Genomic DNA, 18,434 nt, shown 5'->3' with positions numbered 1-18,434 from the left:
CGCTCTATCTTACAGTCGCTCCCAGAGTCTCCTGCTGCCTCTGTCCCGGTCTGCTGACTCATCATCCCGGGGATTCCCCGCCTCCTTTATATTGGTCCCTCCCCCAGCCCACCTGTCTGTCACAACGGTTCGTCCTCAAACTCTGTCCCCCGGGGACAGTTTCCCCCGGAACCCAGATGACGGCTCTCTTGGTTCCGGCCCGGACACTCGACGCGGGCCGTTCCTCCCACAACCTGACTGCAAGTGTGACTGTGCTGGAACCAGCAGAACAAAATCTTAACCAGGGCTTTGATAATGAGGACAATCTGGATTGTTGCTCGTAGCCAGATTGCCCTCATCATAAGCAGCATGCCAGGCAGGGAGGGGGCCCAGACACATTTCTTTCACAGGGGCCCAAAGCTGCCAGTGTCCGCCACTGCCTCTCAAGTAATTCATCTACAGGAGTAGTGAGAATTTTTTTACCTTTCGGGCGAATCACAAACTTGTATAACATTGGGCTGAGTAAATGAAATATTACTATTTTTTCCAATAAAATGTTGCTTTGACCCCAAGTTTGCAATTTTCAAAAGGGATAATAAGAAAAAAAGAACAGTACAATTTGTTATGCAATATCTCCTGAGTACATCAATACCCCATAAGTGGTGGAAAACTACTTTTGAGGCACAGTGCAAAGCTCAGAAGTGAAGGCGCATCATAATACAATGCACATTTTGCGGTTATGGTTTGCGGGTGCCATGTCACATTGGCAGAGCCTATGAGGTCCCAGAACAGCAGACCCTCCCATAAGTGACCTATTTTACAAACTACACCTCTCAATGAATTCACCTTAGGGGTGCAGTGATCATATTGACACCACAAGTGCCTCACATAATTTTACACCATTGGGCATGAAGAAAAAGTAATTACATTTTTATCAGAAAAAAAATGTTTTATCCCAAGATACATTTTCACAGGGGTAAATGGGTAAAAATGGTGTCAAAATGTGTACACAATTTCTGCTGAACTTGGCAATAGCCCATATGTTGCTATACGGTACTGCTTAGCCACACAGCAAGATTCGGAAAGGTAGGCACGCTATTTGACTCTTGGAGAGCAAATTATTGTAGAATGGTTTGCAAACTCCATATACAGAGCCTCTAAGTGCCAGAAGAGCAGAATTCCCCCTCAAAGCAACATCTGCAAGGAGTTTGTATGTTCTCCATGTGTTTGCGTGGGTTTTCTCCAGGTACTTTGGTTTCCTCCCACACTCTGAAGACATACAGATAGGGAATCTCAATTATGAGGTCCAATGGAGTCATCGACGATTATGTATGTAAAGCACTGGGTAATATGATAGCGCTATATAGGCAAAGCATAATAAATAAGTGCCCCCATTTTGGAAATTACACCTATCTGGAAATTTATCTACTGGTGTAGTGACAATTTTGACTCCATAGGTGTTTTCCAGAAACAAGCAGCAGTGGAAGTTGCCGAGTGAAAATTGCAAACTGCCGTTGTAGTGACCAGTACGTTGTAGTGACCAGTATGTTGTTGTGACCAGCACATTTTGCCCATGTCATGCTTCTGGAGACACACACCCATAGATTAGGTAGGCTCTCATCACAACAGAAATGCCAAATATGTGGTTTAGGCACAATGAGGCTCAGGGAGGGGGCATTTGGATTTGAATATTCGTTGGATATTTTCTGGGGGGGGGCGAGGAGCCATAGCGCTTTTCCAGAGCCTTTGTACTACCAGTAACGTTTTGACAGATGATGGTCTTGAGTGGGGGCTTGCTATTTTGTGGATTGAGTTGAAGTTTTGATTGGGAATATTTTGCATAATATTTGGGATCACATTTATACTGCTCTTATGAGAAGGGGTTTATAGGTCAAAGTTGACCAAAAGCAGGGATTTGAAAACAGGCACTGTGCTTAGCCTCTCCTACACTGACCCGGAATCCACCGTTGTCAGATGTGACAACGGTGGATTCTGGGTCAGTGTAGGAGAGGCTAAGCACAGCGCGTGCTTTTCAAATCCCTGCTTTTGGTCAACTTTGACCTATACACCCCTTCTCATAATTGCAGGACTAAACTCTAATTACGGTCGCTGCTACCCCACCTTCACCTACAGGCACATATAGCCCTGTATCTATACTTACTCATTCGTACAGCAGTTTACACATCAAACTCAACTCCCACTGCGGGGAGTTGCGGAAATGCTGCGGGCACTTAGCCTTAATGTGGCTATAGCATTGTCAACATGATGACGCCTTCCCTGTCACTGTGTATGGTGGCCCTGTGTCTGTCCGACACTGTGCATGGAGGGGGCCCAGTGTCCGTCCGTCCCTGTGCATGGAGGGGGCCCAGTGTCCGTCCGTCCCTGTGTATGGAGGGGGCCCAGTGTCCGTCCGTCCCTGTGTATGGAGGGGGCCCAGTGTCCGTCCGTCCCTGTGTATGGAGGGGGCCCAGTGTCCGTCTGTCACTGTGTAGGGGGGCCCAGTGTCTGTCCGTCACTGTATATGGGGGGCAAGTCCAATACACCACATCAGCAGGCACACAGTGTACCTGCTGATGTGGTGTGACGGACGGACACGGGGCCCCTATACACAGTGATGGACGGACACGGGGCCCCCATACACAGTGACGGATGGACATGGGGCCCCCATACACAGTGACGGACGGACACTGGCCCCCCATACACAGTGATGGGCAGGGATGGACACGGTGACGGGACCCTCATATACAGTGATGCATGGACACAGGACCCCCCATATACACACACAAGCAGATACAGAGGCATATACAAATACTCTAATACATACACATTTGCTGAACACTCACCCAGAAAAAAAATGTATTGCTGCACTTGTCTTTAGCAGTAGGCAGCAGCCCAGCTGCCCAAGCAGGGTGAGTGAGCTGAAGCCAGCACAGCTGACATTTTACAGGTCAGAGTCAGACTCAGGACAGCAGAAGCGGAGAGTGAGCACAGCCTGCTGACACCTGACACTGTCCAAGCTATAGCCAGCAACACACAGCGCGGGAAAGCAGTGCACTAGCTGAAGGTATGTGCGCGCGCCTGCATTAACTCTTCGGACACACTTTTAACCCTAGAACGCATACCTGGGGCCTCGCAGGCCTGCCAGGTTACTTGTTTTCTATTTTCTGTAAAAGTACTTTAGTTAGAATTTTGAAAATCTAGGTATTCCTCAGGTATATAGTTGTTAGTAATTTCCAGTTATTCATATATTTTTATGTTACAGACATTTCGGTATAACAACCTTTTTTTGGGACGACCCCATATTCACGCACCTGGGGCCTTTTAGGCCTGTACTAGGTTTACATGTGATACTCAGTCTTTTTGTCTGTATTGTTGCTGGGGAAGAACTTTTATGACTCTGCTATTGCTGGGAAGAGTGTGGGTTCTGCATGACAACATGGTCATGTGATCTTGGAAGGGAGGCTCCCTCACAAAGACATGTGTCTCTGACCTCATCGCAGGTCTTTTTGTCCTAATTGCTGGAGAGACTTTGGAGGAAGAAGTCAGCTTTCTTTTGTCTGGAAATAGAAACTTTCTGAGCTCCAAAACCAGAGGCTTCTACTGCACTACAAGAAAGTGATCTGTTGGAGGTAAGAGGAGGGGGGCTGCACTTTACCTGCTTTATATCGCTTGGTGTGCTGGGACCCTAACAAAGAGTCTTATCACATACTGTTTATAGTGCACAAGCCTGATTGTAATCTTTTTTTTTTTTCTTTTTAGTTTACTGACATCTAAAATTACAATGGCACAGTCTACTTCCAGGGGATTGACTGACCATGAAATCAAGGTGATTGTTTTCAATAGTGATAATGAAAGTGAAATTTCTTTGTCTGATGAAGAGTACATGCCACCAGCTAATGTATCAACTTCATCGTCCAGCGATTCTTCAGATGATGAAGAAGTAGTGGATCCAGCAGAACGTTCAAATAGAACATCTAAAACGAATATTTTTTGGAACAGTACTGCTGCGGCTCCTGCACGCACCCCATCACATAACATTATTAGAGTTGCTCAAGGAGCTGTCGGAATTGCCCAATTCATGTCCAAAAGAGATGTTTTCTGTAAATTTGTTTCGGATGATATTGCAGATGAGGTAGTTTTTTGTACTAACGTAGAAGGAAAACGTATCGCGTCAGGAAGAAAAAAACATGGAAAAATATAACTAAAGAGGAACTATTTGCTTATATTGGCCTTACTCTTCTGGCAGGGTCGACAAAATCATACGATGTTCCAATCAGAGAGCTATTTCAGAACCCATTTGCAGATCCACACTACAAAGCTACTATGTCCATCAATAGATTTGAGGGTATTCGGAGATGCCTTCGTTTTGATGAAAAGAGAACTCGCCCTGTGAGGTTGGCAACCGATAAATTAGCCCATATTAGCTATATCTGGAATCTTTTTATCAAGAACTGTACAAAGCTTTACCATTCCAGTGATAATGTGACAGTGGACGAGCAACTTCTTGCCTTTAGGGGACGTTGCAAATTCATTCAGTATATGCCCAGTAAGCCAGCTAAGTATGGCATAAAAATTTTCTGGATGTGCGATTCAGCAAGCTATTATGGGATGAATGGTCTGATTTACTGTGGCAAAGAAGCTGATGCTCCAGTCCAGAAAGACCTATGTTCCAACATAGTAAAAACACTTGCTCTACGGATTACGGATCCATTACGGATCACCTCCTGGCGGACCCCAGCGCTAGTGGGAATACATCCTTACTTTGCAATTGTAAAATAAATTTTGAAAAGTATTTTTATTTGAGTTATACCGTGTTATTTGCACACAGGTCTAAAAGGCCCCAGGTGCGTGAATATGGGGTAGTCCCAAAAAAGGTTGTTATACCGAAATGCCTATAACATAAAAATATATGAACAACTGGAAATTACTAACAACTATATACCTGAGGAATACCTAGAGTTTCAAAATTCTAACTAAAGTAATTTTACAGAAAATAGAAAACAAGTAACCTGGCAGGCCTGCGAGGCCCCAGGTATGTGTCCGCCAGCCTTAGCTGGGGTCACCAGGAGGTCAGATCCATTACAGAATCCCGTCCTGGCGGATCCCAGCGCTAGTGGGAATGCATCCTTACTTTGCAATAAACTTTGAAAAGCATTTTTATTTGAGTTATTCCATGATAATTGTAAACAGGCCTAAAAGGCCCCAGGTGCGTGAATGTGTAGATTTCTATGGGTATGCGTTCTAGGGTTAAAGGGCCCTCGCTTTTAAAGGAGCCACGCTTTTAAGGGCCCCCGCAACGGCGTGACCTATTTCCTCTCATCATCAGGGCCCACCCACCACCACAGGGCTTTTCCCCGGTATCACGCCAGGGCCAGGTCAGACAGACCCTGGTAGGGACTAATGAAGGAGGCAGGAGCTGGGGGCAGGGCCTACCGGAGGAATCTCCGGTATCCCGGTGCCTCAGTCCGAGCCTGGCGGCTGCACACACAAACATTGCGCGCACCTGCGCAGAGCGTGGGCGCAGAACACAGGACCCATATAAGAGTGATTACTGGTGGCTGGGATTTAAAGGAGCCACATACTTCAGTATGATGCATTACAGATAGTAATGCAGGATAGTAAAGGAACAAAAGTGGAATTTATCTGGGGGGCAATGCAAACTGGGAATCATCAAGAGATGTGTATATATATATATATATATATATAATAATAATAAAGGTATAATATTAAAATTGGATTGCTGGTCCTCATACTGCAATGACATATAATCTGGCATGGAGGACCAATGCCAAGGAGGCAATAGTATGGTATACATATCAAGCCAAAAGAAATAATAATAATAATAAAAAGGATGACCGGGTGTGTATGTGGGAACCGGGTACCATTGTAAGAGGTACCAGAATTCCCACAACAACAAAAAAAAAGATAAAAAATAAAGAATAAAAATAAAAAAATAATATAAAAAACAATTGACAATTGTGAAGTGAATGCTGGATGAATTAGTTGTAGGTAATACCAATGAGCCAAATGGCCTGTCAAAAAAAAGCCTAAAAATGATAAGGATACCAAACCGAAAGAAATGGGGAATGACTGGGTGTACATATAAGGCCATGTGCAGACGTTGCGGATTTAATTGCAGTTCCGCCACGGTTTGTACCGTGCGGAATAGCCTAAAATCCGCAGTGTAGTGCACCTACAATGGGAGTCTATGGGATCCGCAGACTTGATGTGCACATGCTGCGGAAAAAAAACGCACAGAAACGTAGCGGTTTATTGTCCGCAGCATGTCACTTCTTTTCTGCGGTTCCGCACCCATAGACTCACATTCTATCTTTCAATTCCGCAGCAAAACCGCTGATCAAAGAAAGATCTGCAGTTTTGCTGCTGATTTGCTATCCAAAAACGCAGGAAAGGGAAGTGACGGAACAGGAAGGAGGAAGTGTATGCTGTATGAAAATAAAATGGAGTCGTACCGTCGTATGGGGATGGTTGAGTTGGTAAGTTATGTCTGTGTGTGTCAGTCTGTGTGTGTGTCAGTCTGTGCGTCAGTCTGTGTGTCTGTAGTGACAGATTGTGGTCATTCGTAGGATGGGACAGCTCTCCCATCCAAATATGATGGGAGAGTTTTCCCATCGTCAGGCGGATGACCACAATGGGTTAAAAAAAAAACCACGTAACAAACAGTACATACAACACACAACATGTACACATACTTACCACATACCACTTTCGCCTGCCCGAAGCCTTCCCTCACTGGTCTCCCATTAAAATGTAAAAAAAAAAAAAAAAAAAGGTTCTGTCCCACGATGTCCTCCGGTGATGTACTGCAAGAGTTAAATTGCTCCTGCAGTGTGCGCTGGTCGGCGGTGGGTTCCCGGCGGTTCAATGAACTCCGGGACCTCACTTTACGGTCCAGGAGCTCACTTTACGGTAATTGACCTGTCGTTATTGCCGTAAAGTGAGTCCCGGAGTTCATTGAACTCCGGTTAACTCACTTTCACGCATGCGCAGTCACACTGCAGGAACTTTCTCCTGTCAGTGTGACTTTTTAACCCGTGGAGAGCAGTCACATCTACTGATGTGACTGTTCTCCACTAGAGATCGATGTGGGACACTCGATTTTAAATGGATTGCGTCGGACTGGTTGGTATTTTTGTGTTTTTTTTATTTTATTTTTTTTACAGGTTATGGTTTTTTATGGGTAAGGCTAGTTTCACACTAGCGTTTAAACGACGCGCGCACGGCGCCGCTAAGCCACGCCCCCTGCTGGCTCCCTGCCCGCCCCTTCCTGTTATCGCCTCCTCCGAGCGCAGAGGGCTGCATGCGTTATGCACACCCTATCTTTAGCATAGGGTGCGCAGGCCGTGCGCAACTATGAATATAGCGTGCGCTGCGCATTTTTGGAGGTGCGCCGTGCGCGCCGAATGCAGCATGTTGCATTTTGGCGCGCACGGCGCACATTCAAAAATGCGCAGCGCACGCTATATTCATAGTTGCGCACGGCCTGCGCACCCTATGCTAAAGATAGGGTGCGCATAACGCATGCAGCCCTCTGCGCTCGGAGGAGGCGATAACAGGAAGGGGCGGGCAGGGAGCCGGCAGGAGGCGTGGCTTAGCGGCGCCGTGCGCGCGTCGTTTAAATGCTAGTGTGAAACTAGCCTAAGTATGGTTAAATGAAGAACATTAAAAAAAATTTTCTGTGTGTTTTTTTCATATTAAACTATAGGATTAATAATGGATCGGCGTCTTCTTGACGCCTCTCCATTATTAACCCGGCTTAATGTCACCTGTCAAAGGTGACATTAACCCTTTATTACCTCACATCCCGCCGCCACGGTGCGGGATGTGGGAAATGAGGGGCTAAGTGCTGGAATTGGCGCATCTGATAGATGCGCCATTTCTGGGGCGGCTGCGTGCTGATATTTGTAGCCGGGGGGGGCCAATATCCATGGCCCCTTCCTTGGCTATGAATATCAGCCTGCAGCTGTCGGCATAGCCTTTCTGGCTAAAAAATATAGGGGGACCCCACAACATTTTTTTTGGGGGGTCCCCCTATTGGAATAGCCATGAAAGGCTCTGCTGACAGCGGCGGGTTGATATTCATAGCCTGGGAAGATGAAACTCTTCCCAGGCTACAAAAAATCAGCACACACTTGCTTGCTTTTCCTCTCTGGACTTGAAAATTGGGCGGGAGCCTACGCCATTTTTTTTCAAGTCCAGACAGGGACAAACAGCAACTACGTGTTGCTTTTTTGTAGCCTGGGAAGAGGTTAATCTTCCCAGGGTATTAATATCAACCCGCCGCTGTCAGCAGAGCCTTTGATGAATAACAAAATATATGGGGACCCCACGTCATTTTTTGTGGGTGGGGGGCCACATATTCTATTAGCCATCAAAGGCTCAGATGACAGCGGCGGGTTGCTAACACTTTCTCTGCTCCTTCTCACTGCTGGTGATATCTCTCCAAATCCCGGTCCTCCTCACCACATTCCCACAGTCATTTCTACCTTCCATCCACGCTCTATCACAACCTTCCGTAACCTCTCCAACCTTATACCCATTCACCCAGCCCCCGCTTCCCCAGTCCCACTAACAGGAGCTCTGTGGAACGCTCGCTCTGTCTGCAACAAGCTTTCCTACATCCATGATCTTTTTGTTACTACCAAACTCTCCTTCCTCGCCATCACCGAAACCTGGCTCACCCCTTCTGACACAGCCTCTCCTGCTGCACTTTCGTATGGCGGCTTCCACCTTTCTCACACCCCCCGCCCCAGCAGCAAACATGGTGGAGGAGTTGGTTTTCTCCTGTCAGATACCTGCTCCTTCACCCCAATCCCACTGCCACCCTCTGTTACCCTCCCTTCCTTTGAGGTGCACTCTGCGCGCATCTACTCCCCCTCCAACCTCCAACTGGCTGTCATCTACCGCCCCCCAGGGCCAGCCACCACCTTCTTTGACCACTTCACCACCTGGTTACTTCATTTCCTTTCCGCGGACATCCCTACTATCATCATGGGCGACTTCAACATCCCCATTGACACTTCCCTCTCAGCTGCCACTAAACTTCTATCTCTCACTTCCTCCTTCGGCCTCACTCAATGGTCTTCTGCAGCCACTCACAAAGATGGCCACACACTAGACCTCATCTTCACCCGCCTCTGCGCCCTATCTAGCCTCTCTAACTCACCTCTTCCTCTCTCTGACCACAACCTGCTCACATTCTCTTCCCTCTTCACTCCATGTCTACAATCCCCACCCCACAAACTTTCACACCCTCGCAGGAATCTTAAACACCTTGACCTACACTCATTCTCCGAATCCCTCCTCCCTCTTACAGATATAAGTTCCTTACACAATGCGGATGACGCTGCCGCTCTATATAACACCACAATAGCTGTAGCTTTGGAATCCGCTGCCCCACTTACACATACCAAAACTCGCAAAATCAACAGACAGCCCTGGCACACCAGCCTGACCAAAGAGCTGAGGCGAGCTTCCAGGGCTGCTGAGCGCAGATGGAAAAGATCCCACTCCAACGAGCATTTCATCGCATTCAAACAGTCCCTCACTACTTTCAAGACCACACTCGCCACAGCTAAACAAACCTACTTCTCATCTCTCATATCCTCCCTGTCTCACAACCCTAAACAGTTATTCAACACCTTCAATTCTCTCCTCCGCCCCCCAGCACCTCCTCCCTCCCCACTCATCTCAGCTGAAGACTTTGCCTCATTTTTCAAGCAGAAAATTGATAACATCAGGGACAGTTTTGGTCAACAACCCCCAGAGCCCTTCCTCCCGACTTCCCAGCCCTCCACCTTCAAAACCAACTTCTCCACCATTACAGAAGATCGACTCTCCACTCTACTCTCAAGATCACATCTCACCACCTGTGCACTCGACCCGATCCCATCCCACTTCATCCCAAACCTCACCACAGTCTTCATCCCAACCCTAACCCATCTCTTCAACCTATCACTAACAACTGGTGTTTTCCCCTCAAGCTTTAAACATGCCTCCATCACACCTATCCTCAAAAAGCCCTCTCTTGACCCATCCTCTGTATCTAGCTATCGCCCTATATCACTTCTCCCATACGCCTCCAAGCTACTGGAACAACACGTCTACCTTGAACTGTCCTCCCATCTCTCTTCTTGCTCCCTCTTCGACCGCTTACAATCTGGCTTCCGGTCACACCACTCCACTGAAACTGCCCTTACTAAGGTCACCAATGACCTCTTAACTGCCAAGAGCAAGCGACACTACTCTGTCCTCCTCCTCCTGGACCTGTCGGCTGCCTTTGACACAGTGGACCATTCCCTATTATTACAGACCCTCTCATCCCTCGGCATCACAGACTTGGCCCTCTCCTGGATCTCATCATACCTAACAGACCGGACATTCAGCGTCTCCCACTCACACACCACCTCCTCACCTCGCCCCCTATCTGTCGGAGTCCCACAAGGTTCAGTCCTAGGGCCCCTGCTGTTCTCTATTTACACCTTTGGCCTGGGACAGCTCATAGAATCTCATGGCTTTCAGTATCATCTTTATGCTGATGACACACAGATCTACATCTCTGGACCAGATATCACCTCCCTACTAACCAGAATCCCTCAATGTCTGTCCACTATTTCATCCTTCTTCTCCACTAGATATCTGAAACTCAACATGGACAAAACAGAATTCATCATCTTTCCCCCATCTCACGTGACCCCCCCTACGAACCTATCAATTACAGTAAATGACTGCCCACTCTCCCCAGTCCCACAAGCTCGCTGCCTCGGAGTAATCCTTGATGCTGATCTCTCCTTCAAACCACATATCCAAACCCTTTCCACTTCCTGCCGACTTCAACTCAAAAATATTTCACGCATCCGTTCATTCCTCACCCAAGAATCTGCAAAAACCCTAGTCCATGCCCTCATCATCTCTCGCCTTGACTACTGCAACCTCATGCTCTGCGGCCTCCCCTCAAACACTCTCGCACCCCTCCAATCTATTCTAAACTCTGCTGCCCGACTAATCCACCTGTCCCCCCGCTATTCCCCAGCTTCTCCCCTCTGTCAATCCCTTCACTGGCTCCCAATTGCCCAGAGACTCCATTACAAAACCCTAACCATGACATACAAAGCCATCCACAACTTGTCTCCTCCATACATCTGTGACCTCGTCTCCCGGTGCTTTCCTGCACGCAACCTCCGATCCTCACAAGATCTCCTTCTCTACTCCCCTCTTATCTCCTCTTCCCACAATCGCATACAAGATTTCTCTCGCGCATCACCCCTACTCTGGAACTCTCTACCACAACATATCAGACTCTCACCTACCATCGAAACCTTCAAAAAGAGCCTGAAGACCCACCTCTTCCGACAAGCCTATAACCTGCAGTAACCACCGATCGACCAAACCGCTGCACGACCAGCTCTACCCTCGCCTACTGTATTATCACCCATCCCTTGAAGATTGTGAGCCCTCGCGGGCAGGGTCCTCTCTCCTCCTGTACCAGTTATGACTTGTATTGTTTAAGATTATTGTACTTGTTTTTATGTATACCCCCCTCACATGTAAAGCGCCATGGAATAAATGGCGCTATAACAATAAATAATAATAATAATAATAATAATAATAATAATAATAATAATATTCAAAGCCTGGGAAGATTATCCCCTTCCCAGGATACCAAAAATCTAGCCCCAGTTACTGGCTTTGCCGTTCTGGACTTGAACAAAATGGCGATGGCTCAGACCATTTTGTTCAAGTGCAGAATGGTAAATCAAGTAAATGTGGACTGTTTTTTGGTATCCTGGGAAAGGGGATAATCTTCCCAGGCTTTGAATATCAACCCCCCAGCTGTTTTAAAAAAAACATCCATAGCGATCAAATTTGAAAACCAATGGAGGCCTGTATTTGGATTTAAAAAAACACAAAGGAATGTGGAATCTAGTTCTAATTCACCTTAGTATTGTGTGTGGCCTCCATGCGCGTGTTTCAGTTCAATACTACACATGGCCCTCAAAATAAAAACCAGCCTACACCATTATTAATATCCCACTGCTAAAACGGTCATGCTGAAGGATGACGCAGGCACCAGGCTCACACTCTGCACATGTGACATACATGACAGAGTGTGGAGACAACATACAGAGTGATCTGTTGCCTGCAGCATCATAAAGCATGACATGTTTGGCACTGAGTCAGTAATGGTGTGGGGTGGTTTTTCTTGGTCGGGCCACACAGCCCTCCAGGTGCAGTTGGCCCTAGATTCCACAATGGCAGACCTCATGTGGCTGGATTGTGTCAGCAGTTCCTGATAGATGAAGGCAGTTAAGCCATGGCCTGGACCGTCCATTCCCCATAATCCGATTGACACCCTGGGACATCATGTCTTGCTCCATCCACCAATTTTACGTTGCAACTCAGACTGTCCAGGAGTTGACGGATAGGTGTGCCCGATGCTATCACATCGTGAGGGAAGTGTGTGTACGTGACTGTGTGTACGACATTGTATGTATGCTAACAAACTTATGAAGATATAAATAACATATTCTTATCCATTACAGATAGAGACATGCCAGCTATCTGGGACCCGGCCAATGAGGCCTACAAAGACAAGTATACACGGGATATGTGTTTGTCCAGAATCTGCCGTCAGCTGTATCCTGAATTTGATGGGTTCACCGTTGCCCTGCAGCAGAAAATTAGTAAGTACATTTTGTTATGTTGGTTATACAGACCAACTCTTCATTTTTAAACGTATTGCACGGATCATAATGTGTTTTTTCTTTACATTTTAGCTCATGATGTTAAGCAACGCTGGAGATCGGTGAGAGATCGGTTTCAAAAAATCCAAGCAAAGATTGGCACCAGTGGATCTTCACTGGCGAAAATCAAATTCAGCTTGTATCAAGACATGTGTTTCTTGCTAACCAGCAGGACTTTGAGGAGGTGAATATTTAGATATAATTTCAATGTTGTTAGGATGACTAAAATTTGAATTATCACTGAAAACTCTGTTATCTTTTTTTATGACAGCACTGATGGAAACATTTCGCCTCTTCCTGAAGATGACAGCCATGAGGCCGCAGGATCCACAGATTCTATGGATGGGTCTTCATTCTGTGAACCTGAGTCTCCCTGTACATCTGGTGTAGTGTCGGCTGCGTCATCTTCAGGGATGGCATCTTGTGCAGAGACCCAAAATACTCCTGGCCCAAACAGTCAAACAGCTGCCAATCCGTTGACAGTAACCGAGCCACTGGCCAAAAAAAGCAAGGCCAAAACCCCCCAAAAAATGGATGTGACTACAAAAAGGGTTAATGACACCATAGATCTAATCAATAAATCTTCCAGGGAAGATCACTTGGATTTTTTTGGTGCCAGCATAGCCAGCAAAGCTCGGTTACTGTCAGCGGAAAGGCAGAGTAAGTTTATGACAGTAGTAAATGCAATACTGTCAGAATTTGAAGACCCTTCGCCTACCGCACCTTTAGCAGATATTGTAATAGGGGCCACACAAAGTGTTCGTGCAAGGCGTCCACCACCACCACCATTGCCGCCTCCACAACCACCAATGCCGCCACCACCACCACCACCACAACAGCGTGATGACCAACGATATCAGCAACCTCCCATTAACTATTCTTATTATGGAGATGTTAACTCGGAACACATGAGTTACAACCCAGATTACATCTTGCTCAACTAGTTTAGGGCATAAGGCAGGTCCTGGATGACAAAGTCCTCCATTACTTTCAATTGTTCTGCGTTGCTGTAACCATACCTGCTGTCACCGTTTTGTGAGGCCATATTCGGACAACACTTGTGTTTGTTGAACCTTTTCTTTGTTGTTGAAAGATTTTATATTTAAAAAAAAAAAAAACTATGTTGGTCATAAAGTCTTTATTGGTTTTATAATAAATTAATATTTACAATTTGTTTTATTATTATTTGTGGAAAAATATCATAAGGTCTTCTCCCATAATGCTCATGAGCCGGTCAAATGCCGGGATGGTGAGCCGGCAAAAGGACACAAATTTCTCGGGATATCTGTAAAAAAAAAATAAGTTACATCACATACAGATTTGTACTTATCAAAGTTTTACATAACAAACTCTCGTCACATATGGGTAACTTACCTTCTCAAATCTTGGTATAGCACAAGAAAGTGACCCTTTCCTGTACGTTCTGCCACAATGGGGTGTATCCACATTCTTCTGGTTCTCTTTCTGGCCTGCAAGTAAGATAAAATAATTTGGGTTAAGGTCCCGTGAGAGTCTACAACGCTCCATCGCTGAGGAAAACGATGTTACCTAAAGATGGTTGGTACATCGCTACCTGTTCACTCAACAGGCAGATCTATTCAATTTACACAGCCACTATACGGCAAGCCGTAACCTCAGCGGTAATTGGGACCTTGCCACACAGCAGCTAATCTGACAACTCCAGCCTGCGTCTGTCAGAGACACCGCACTGCACTTGCTCATAGAGCCAGTGCGCGTGTCCTGAGTACAGAAGCAGTGCTAAAAGATACCTGTGGAGAAGGGCAGCAGAGGTGACCATGCGTGCTTCAGGCTAATAGTGTCAGGGTCCAGTCAGCGCTGGAAGGTAAAAAGGCACGGGACCTGCGGACACTGAAACGGAATAATCTGACACGGGACCTATGGTCATGTGACTGCAAGGGGGCGGGGCTTAGCGTCCTGTATTCAGATAGGACAGGACACCATACAACAACTCAGAGTCAGGCAAAACAGGGGTCACAGCAGTACGGTCAAACGAGGTACAGGAGGGACAAACAGACGGTTAGTCAGACAGAGCCAAAGGTCATACACAAGAGGACGACGTGGTACCAAGGGGACAAGCAGAGAGAAGTCGGGTCACAAGCAGAGAGTCATACGCGAGAGGTAGCGCAGTACAAGAGGGTCAGGCAGAACTCGTAACAGGGACAGAACCAGATCACAACCGAACAAGCAAGCAAGATATCAGGCACAAGGCACACGTATACAAGAGGTCACTTAACTCAGCCGAGGGCAGGAGTATAACTGACACCGGACCCAGGTCCAGTGAGCACTAAATAGCCTCCTGCTGCCAGAGAGGCAGCACAATTAACCCATAGTCTAACCAGGACGGGTCAAAGCGAAATCCCGTCCTGGATCATGACAGTACCCTCCTCTCAATGGGGGGCCACCGGACCCCCAGGTCTCTCAGAGTACTTGGCGTGAAAGGCTCGGATCAACCAATCCGCATGAACTGATCGAGCAGGAACCCACGAGCGTTCCTCAGGACAGTAGCCCTTCCAATGTATCAGATACTGAAGGGCGCGACGGACCAACCTGGAGTCGACAATTCGTTCCACCTCGTACGCAGCCTGCCCATCTACCAGAACCGGTGTCGGGGAAGATGATGATCCCTCCCCACCGGACCTCACAGGTTTCAAAAGGGCCTAATGGAAAACATTAGGGATCTTTAGAGATGGCGGAAGACTCAACCGAAAAGCCACCGGGTTAACTGCTTCGGTAATTACATAGGGACCTATAAACTTGGGTCCAAGCTTCGCAGAGGGGACCTTGAGCCTTATATTTTTGGTGGATAACCATACCTTATCTCCGACCTGAAACACTGGACCCACGGATCGTTTTTTGTCCGCAAAAAATTTAAATTTGTCCTGGGCCTTCGTAATGTTATTCTGGACCTCCCGCCATACCTCCCCCAACTGCTGGATCGTCTCGTCCGCCCCAGGACACCCAGAATTCAAGCGGGAAAATTCTCCAAAATGAGGATGGAACCCATAATTGCAAAAAAAAGGAGATGTACCCGTAGACTGGTTAGTGCGGTTGTTAAATGCAAACTCAGCCAATGGTTACACAGAACACCAATCATCCTGTCGGGCTGAGGTCAAACAACGCAGAATTTGCTCCAGAGACTGATAGGTCCGCTCAGTCTGCCCATTAGTCTCTGGATGGTAGGCGGATGAAAAGGACAGACCAATACCCAACCTCCTACAAAAAGCTCTCCAAAATCTGGACACAAATTGCACTCCCCTATCAGACACCACATTCAGGGGTACCCCATGCAACCGCACCACATGCTCCACAAACAATCTGGACAATGTTTCCGCATTAGGTAGAGCTGCCAAAGGTACAAAATGTGCCTGCTTACTAAACCTGTCCACTACGACCCAGACCACGGTATTACCCTTGGAAGGGGGAAGGTTGGTGATGAAATCCATGGACAGATGAGTCCATGGTCTCTCAGGAATTGGCAGTGGTACCAATTCCCCGGCCGGCCGGTTATGGGGAGTTTTCGCACGGGCACAAACCTCACACGCAGACACATACTCCCCACAATCAGAGGCTAAAGAAGACCACCAGAATATTCTAGCAATGGCCTTCCGGGTCGCTGAGATCCCTGGATGTCCACCCAGAACTGAGTCATGGAACTCCTGGAGGACCTTGAGACGAAACTGAGCTGGCACAAAAAGTTTATCCACCGGCTTAGCTGGAGGTGCAAGAGCCTGGGCTTCTCGAATCTCCCGTTCCAACACATTAGAAACCTCTGCCACCACCACCCCAGGCTGAAGAATGGAGGATGGAGGTTCCGGGGGGGACACCGGATCAAGACTGCGTGACAACGCATCCGCTCTGATATTCTTGGATCCTGGTCGAAAAGTGATCGAGAAGTTGAATCGGGAAAAAAAAAGTGACCATCTAGCCTGTCTGGGAGTCAACCTTTTAGCTGACCTAATGTAAGCTAGGTTTTTGTGGTCCGTGATTACCGTTATAGGATGAACAGCCCCCTCCAAAAAAATGCCTCCATTCTGCAAAAGCCAATTTTATGGCCAGAAGTTCCCGATTCCCCACATCATAGTTTCTCTCCGCAGGGGAGAACTTCTTTGAGAAAAAGGCGCAAGGTCTTAAATTGGTCAAAGTGGCGGGTCCCTGGGACAATACCGCCCCCACCCCCACCTCTGAGGCATCTACCTCAACAATAAATGGTTCAGAGGGGTCCAGTTGGATAAGAACCGGGGCCGACATGAAACATTTTTTCAAAAACTGAAATGCCGCTACCGCTGCGGTTGACCAATTCTTGATATCGGCCCCCTTTTGAGTCATGTCTGTGAGGGGTTTAACCACCTGTGAGAACCCCCTTATAAATTTCCGATAATAATTAGCGAACCCTAGGAAACGTTGCAGACCCTTCAAATCAGACGGTTGAACCCACTCGAGAATGGCCTGCACCTTATTAGGATCCATGCGATACCCTTCAGCAGACACGATGAACCCCAGAAAGGACAGTTCCTGAACAAAAAATAAACATTTTTCAAGTTTAGCAAACAGACAGTTCTCCCTGAGCCTTTGGAGAACTGCCCGAACATGACCAATGTGAGTCTGTTTATCAGGCGAGTAGATTAAAATGCCATCCAAATACACCACCATAAAACGTCCAATCAAATCGGAGAACACATGATTTATGAAATTTTGGAAGACCGCTGGAGCGTTGGTCAGGCCGAAGGGCATGGCCAAATTTTCAAACAACCCTTCAGTAGTGAGAAAAGCGGTCTTCCATTCATCTCCGTCCCAGACTCGGATAAGGTTATACGCTCCCCGTAGATCTAATTTCGAAAACCACTTAGCTCCGGACAACTGATTGTATAAATCAGGAATAAGTGGAAGGGGATAAGTATTCCTCACAGTTATTTTATTTAACTCATGAAAATCGAGGCATGGGCGCAAACCACTGTCTTTTTTTTTTTTTTGATAAAAAAGAACCCTGCCGCCACAATAGAAACAGAAGGACGAATATGTCCCTTACGGAGGCTCTCGGAAATATATTCCTTCATCGCAGCCCGTTCCGGACCCGAGAGGTTATACAGGCGGGCTTTGGGCAATTTAGCACCTGGAACCAGGTCAATGGCACAATCAAATGGGCGGTGTGGTGGTAAAACCTCAGCCTCTTTTTCGGAGAAAACGTCAGTATAATCTATCAGGCACTCTGGAATGCCTTCTAGACCCACGGACGACACAGAAACAAGACATTTCTCAGAGAAATAGGGACCCCATTTAACAATATCCAGAGATTCCCAATTAATCACAGGATTATGCAGCTGTAACCAGGGGAACCCCAACACCAGTCCCGCAGGCAGGTTGTTCATTACAAAACATGAAATACGTTCCTGGTGTAAGGAACTCACTTTAAGGAGAAACTCTTCAGTACAAAACACAATGTCATTCTTAACCAGTGGTGTTTTGTCAATAGCAACAAGGTGAATCGGAGTCTCCAACCTAACTGTCCCTAACTTACACCTGGCCACCAAGTCAGAGTCAATAAAGTTCAATGATGAACCGCAATCCACGAAGGCAGAAGTGGATGTGGAGACACCCCCACAACAAAGTTCCACTTGAAATGACATTTTAGAAAATGCAGAAAAGGGTACCTGAGAGCCTGGGTGACCTCCA

The sequence above is a fragment of the Dendrobates tinctorius genome, unplaced genomic scaffold, assembly GCF_039654945.1.
Source record: "Dendrobates tinctorius isolate UK_male_01 unplaced genomic scaffold, ASM3965494v1 ptg000134l, whole genome shotgun sequence".
In the NCBI taxonomy this organism is placed as follows: Eukaryota; Metazoa; Chordata; class Amphibia; order Anura; family Dendrobatidae; genus Dendrobates; species Dendrobates tinctorius.
This window is presented reverse-complemented; position numbering follows the sequence as displayed.